Genomic DNA, 6,804 nt, shown 5'->3' on the forward strand with positions numbered 1-6,804 from the left:
GTTTAAATGGTGAAGACAAAGTACAAATAAAAATACTGTTGTGTTTTGTTAGATTACCTAACTGTAGAGGTTACACTAAGCCAGGTTAATTGTAGTGGTATGGCTTTATCTTAGTTAGCTAGCTACGTAGCTTAGATAATTTTACTGTTTTGTCTACTCCAAAATCTGAATTTTTAAAAATAAGCTAACGTTAGCAAAACTCAAGGGAAATGGAGAATTTCTCCACCTTGTTCCAGGATTCATATTGTATTCTGTATGTACCATTCTGTATTTTAATGTTGCATTTTCTAGGTTTGAAAAGTATTGGTATGTTGTACTTGTACTGGAAGATGCTTGCTATTGTAACACAATGAACAACAACTGTGACTGAATAGTTACGAGCCAGAAATGAACAACCTCTTATAATTCAGCGGGAAACTTGAGAGCACGTGAAGACGTTAAGATTTTCAGGGTTGCCAACTTTTGACGTTCGCTTGGAGTGAGATTTTAACTTGGAGCCGGTGGCGAGTGTATTTTGTTGAGCGGGGGGGGGGGGGGGGGGGGGGGCGTAAAATGGACACAGATTCAGTGTTATATCGCCGGTGGATGGCGCCAGAGCTAGCGAACTAGTAACGTATTGAATCATATTTGTGGATCTGAGGTAAATAAATTGGATATTTTTTTTCGGCGTGAGATATCGGAAGTGTGGCGTGAGAGCATGTGAAAACGGTCAAATGCGTGTGTCTCACGCTCAATGCGTGAGAGTTGGCAACCCTGGATTTTGCGTTTTGATAATAAACTATATATGCTACCCTGGTAGCTAAGCTAGCTACTGGTGCAAATCCTAACCAGACTAGCACATATTTTAAGCATGTATTAAGATAGCTAGCGTTTTAGTTAGCATATATTAAGATAGCTAGCTGAATACACCAACAATCTTATTCTTCTGCTGTTACCAATCAGCATTAAGTTATTTAATGTGATAAAAAGCTAATGAATCTTTTGAGTATGCATGTATTTTTTGTAAATGTGTAATTTACTACAGCTGTAAGGTACTGGGGAAAAGTGCTTGAATTTGACATTGGAAAAGGTGTATGAACCCTGTCATTCTGATTATAAATATATTCAACCTTCTTTTTTTTCGTGATATTTATTTGAAACAATAATTCATGTTAACTTGAATAACAATTACTGAGGATAACGATTTTTTTTCCCAACACAATTAAATATGTTGGGTTCACTTGAGTTGAACTTGATTTTTTTAGTGTCTGTACCTTTGTGTAAAAACGTTCTATGGACAACGTCACTTTTATTAACACAAAAATCGCACAGACAGCGCACGTTAAACTAGGGTCACCATATTTTTCTTTGGGAAAACCAGGACACTTTGTGTGTGTTTGTGTGTGTGTGCATTCGCTCACTTAACATAGGCCCACGTAATCCTACAACAGGGGTACTCAACTAAATTTTTCCGAGGTCCAATTTTGGCAGATAGCTGTGACCTGAGGTCCGGGGGGGTGGGGAACATAAGTTGAGTGGGGGGGAACGTAAGTTGTTGAGGGGGGGGGGAACATAAAATGTCAGTGAACACTGTCGCGCTAACCTTTTCTTACCTCAGCGCAGCGTGTTCGTTGATTGCAAAAGAAAACATTACCAGTCTTGTCTTTAGCCTTTTATTAAAAAATACACATAGGCCTATTAATTAATTAAATACAGAGATCTCTGGAGAGCTCACATTACCTAATCATGTCACCCCATGTGCAGCTCTGAAGCTGTCTGCTCTCTTCACCATTATATATGCTTTCCTTTCTAAACATAGGAACTGCACATTCCATAGTTTAACCTACAGCTGTCTCTATTCTGGAAGCGAGGTCTTACTACCTGGCCTTACCACATAAGGTCACAGTGAGCCTCCTCTCACACATCCCATTTTTAGCCTACTGCAAACGCATGGAGTATTGGAAGTGGCACACAAGCACGTACACAGTCATTCTTACTAACAAGCAACTTAATCCTTAATATAATGTAAGCAAAACATATAGTAATTAATATTAGAGATTTGATTAATACTTTATGGCTTGTCAAAATATATAAATTATGATAAGCTGTTGATTCAATACTGTAATGTAAACAAACTATGAAGGGATTAAGATGAAAATCACAACAATTCCCCCTTTTTGATCTCTAAATAGATCAAACTTTAAGTTAATCCAAAACTACCTTTTCATCTTCTGACTCCAACTATGACATCATACCCAAACACCTTTGTGGTTCCTGCTTCTCAATCTTACTGCTGATGAAGCTTCCAACTAAGCTTCTTCTACATTGGACAACAACATTCACCTGTAATCATAAGTCAAAAGTATTCCCACAGAAGTTAACACAGACATAATAAGACAGTCAATTCAATTATCTGCTGTCGTGTCCATTTAGTATAATCTGATCCATGAATGCCTTATATCTTAATTTCTGACGTATTTTCCAGTGATGGTCCCAGTGTTGGGGCAGGTCTAAACCATACTATGTTTATCCTAATTAGGCCTAAAGGGTCTTAACCCGATTGGCCCACTCCTATTACTAGATATACGGTACATGACCTGTACTAGAGATGTGCCAGTACTCCAGATGAAAACATCCCAATTCTATTGACAGAATAACTAGGTTCTTGGTACGATGTGCGTCTCGCTGAAAAATAATGCTTACCTTTGAACTTTATTATTGCTAAATGGCCGTCCCAGCCGGCCAGTAGTATGATTATCAACTCCTAAAGCTTTATGTGAAACTCTCCAAGGGATCTCAGTTATGCAGCTACTATTACAACAATATTGGCCTTGACCCACCATGGATCCATATGCACAGGGGGCAGTCCCCTGTAAGGTCCTTTAACATGTTGTTAAATACTAACAATCACATTGCTACTACTTTCAATAATAATACAAAAACATATAGACAAATAAACAATGTTACACAAGGCCTGTAAAACAACATTAGACAATATTACTGAACATCCAAATACATCACAAAACTTTTACTGCAGCATCATCTATTCTTCTGCCCTGTTGGAGGCAAGATTATCTTCTTATCCCGCGAAGGAGGTCAGGGTGGACTACCTGATTGTTGAACCTCCGCTCTCAGGTGTTATTTTGACCTGTCGTTTGAGAGCTCCGTATCTCGGCGCGCTGGTTCTGATGCTCAGCACCGGCTGAGGTGGTACCACGTTTCTCCTTTGCCCTTCAATCGGACAGCGTGTGATGTTCTCTTTAGTGGCCTTGCATGAACTGGTCCACCTGGGCTCTGACCACTTTCTTTTGATGACCTTAAGCAGGACCCATTTGGTGACAGGTCCGTTGGTTCTGACTCCTCTCCTTGTACCTGGACAGAATAAGCTTCACAAATTACTTTTTTTAGTTCACTATAGCCTTCCTTGTACGACCCCGAGTGTACCTGTCAGGTTTCGCAAGCGCATTGGGGGACCCCCGAAAACTTCTCACTGTCATGAGCTCAAACGAAGTGAATCCTGCAACAAAATTCACTGAAGATCTTCTGGCCAACCATATAAATACCTTTGTGCACATACCTTTACCTTTACCATTATACTTACCATTTATAATCTCCATTTTAGCCTGAGATTGAGAATGATAAACCAACCCACATTTGTGTCTCAAACCCAAATTTTGTTCCACAAATTTTAGCTCCTAGCTAGTAAAGTGCATCTCATTATCTGAGCATACTTAATTTAGTAAACAATGGTGCAGTATCCAGTAATTTTTATCAACATTCTGCAGACTGACCTCGAGTCATCTGCCCTGGTGGAAATGCTTCTACCCAACCTGAGAATTTATCCTCAGTCACTAACAAATACTTTAATCCCCGTATTGGTATTTCTATACCCATGTAGTCAATCTGAACGTCATCTCCTATATTCATTGCATTTGTACATAGTCTTAGATATGTGTATTTCCTTACACAATTCTCTGCTGCTGTAACAATGCAAATTTCCCCACTGAGTGATTAACAAAGAATTATAATATCCTATCTTAGCTCCTTTGGTCCAGGGAGCCTGCTTAGACCTTTCCTTAAAGCATGACAGCTGTTATGCATGTCTCAAATATTACATTACTCTGTCCAGACTGCTATTACGTCAGTATAGGTGCCATCAGTTAACCAAAATTTTTCTTCATTTATTTCTACCCACGTGCTACCCTGTGTGCCTCAGTTAACACTGGTTTGATCAATTGATTCTATAAAATTCGTTTCCCATTTTGTCCTTTCCAGACTTCCTTATTTCTTACCATATTTACTCAGCAATGCTATTTTATTTTAATAATAAAATTTTATTTAAGTACTCTATTTCTTAAATTTTTTCTCTGGGGTCAATTTTCCTGTACTTTACATAGCTCTTAGTCCTGTGGTCTGCCTTGCAAACCATCTAATGTGCTCCTATTTGCCTCTGTCTCTCAGCTTACCCCCTTTTGTTATCTTGTCACTCTGTACGTACAACCTCTGCTTCATGCTGTGTGCATGGTGTTTTCTAACAGGTGTATCTCCCCCTTTACTGAAATATCATTCAGGAATGTATTTCAGAAACTTCTAAAAAGAGTAATAAGTTTTAATCAGTAATTTGCTAAGTCCACAGCCTATGCCAATGTCTGTTTTTGTTTAATAAATTAAACTTTAAGTCCTTAAACTTAAAATAAGTCCTTCTTTGAGATGGAAAATACTAGTCAAATGAAGTTATTTTAATACACTAGTTATTACAAGATTTAAATTAGCTCCCACTCAGAAAGTTAGTTGTTACCCGATGCCTTGTTGTACTGGTTTCCCATCATGTTTACCTACTCCTTACCCATGTGACCAGGGTGTGAAGATAATTAGATTTGTGGAGTGGCGGAATCTCCCATTATCTACCAGCACTGCTGCGCATGTCTCAGCTTTGCAGGGTTGCCGCCCCTCAGGCCCCAGTAACCTAGGTTACCTGATCCTGTAGCTGTTCTTCAAATTCCTCCCATGAATTGGATCCCCTCCTATGTCATACAACAATATAACAAACTGGGTCGGGTGGCAGGACAAAGGTTCAATCAAAGTGATCTGGCTTCCAGGAAATGAACTGGGAGTGGACGCCCCTCGCGGCTCATGAGTGAGACTTCAGGAAACCCCTGTAGATAGCAACCGTGGAGGCCAGACTGTGGACTTCAGGTGCATCAGGTGTCTGCTGTCTGTAAACAGTGCATTTGTAATGTCTCTTCCACAGGTTAACAGGTGCAGTCTTTGATCTCAGGAACCTGTGTTTAGTGGCCTGCTTGCCGCATTGTACAGTCATTAGAACAGTTCTGTGCAGACTTTGATATTCTCCAGCCAGAAATGATAGTCTTTGAGTACCGCCAGTGAGGGACAACATAGGGTTTGCCGTAGCTTTGCTGTCCGAGTTCTCATCAGGGCCCCGCCATTGCCCTGGTACTGCAGAAGGGTTTGGTGCTGGACCTCTGACCTCTGGCCCTCCTCCATCCTACGGTTTTGTGGGGACTCTCTTTCGCCCAATGACTCTCCTGAACACAAAGAGAAAGCATCCACCCCACCTGCCACAACGAAGTTGCCAGGATCACTGTGACCTTCCTTGCCCCTTCCCAAAACCCCTTCTTCTAAAATTTAGGTTAAACCCATACTGTTAACACTACTGCATAAAATAATACACTTAGGGGACATATTGAGGTCTCTGGGGCGGATCCCCTGTGCTCTGAGATCTTTTAGATTGCAACAGCTTGCTCAGAGACATTTTATCTCTGCCCAACTTCAAGAAGAGTCTCAACACCTTCCTGTTTAGATCTGCTTTTAATTAAGAAACTCCAACTTTATTCTAATTGCCATCTTACTTTCTTTATTGCAATATTATCTTATAATTTGTTACTCTATTACATTCTTTTATTATGTTTGATTTCTTTTAACATTTTTCTTTTTTGTCTATTCTATAAAACACTTTGAGTTGCATGTATGTTTGAAAGGTGCTATACCAATACAGAGTATTATTATTATTATTATTATTAAACATTTCCTAGTCACTTTAACTGGCATCAAGTTTCTCATATTAAACTGACAACATACAGACCTATTCCAAAATTAGAAAAACATAGAAACATTGATTATAATTCAAAAAGCTACTTTCCTAGATTATCTTTTTAAGGCCCTCAGTGTAAACGATTTCAAGTATTTATTTTTATTATTATTATAATTACCACCACTCCTCTAAGTGTCCCAGAGCCAAGCTCTCTAGCTGCTGTCAGCTTGTCCAGTTTTAGCTATCCAAATACCTCACCGTTTCACTGACATTTCCACCTCACACACTCGCTTTACTTACCCCGGTGTGTGTGTGCTATTTATAACTACTCCATCCAAGTCTCTTTTTAAAATGCAGTTTACACTTCACCCCACGGCATGCGTTCCCCTTTTTTAGCCTTAAATACTAATATCCAGTGTCAAGGGTAACTCGCGCGTTTTAAACTCCACCTCGTCGGTTTTTATCTATTTGTACGATTCCTGTTTTTACATTAATTCCTGGATAACTTAATTAGTGGGCATTACCGAGTTTAACTCATACGGTGGCTGTGGTGTATCTTCTTGAATATCTGCTGTGTAGACCCCGCTCATTCTAGTTGGTTATGAACAACCCCCAGCAAACAGTATTTGTACATGTGTCACAGAGCTAAATCTTCTCCGCGTTTGATAATTTTACGAGTTAAACGTGTGCACTTTAGCCAGTTGGTCTATTTTGCGATGATGTAACAATTCTCGGTTAAGAGGCGGAGGCAAATACACGAATTAAATTTTACT

This window comes from Brachyhypopomus gauderio, chromosome 6 (assembly GCF_052324685.1).
Source record: "Brachyhypopomus gauderio isolate BG-103 chromosome 6, BGAUD_0.2, whole genome shotgun sequence".
In the NCBI taxonomy this organism is placed as follows: Eukaryota; Metazoa; Chordata; class Actinopteri; order Gymnotiformes; family Hypopomidae; genus Brachyhypopomus; species Brachyhypopomus gauderio.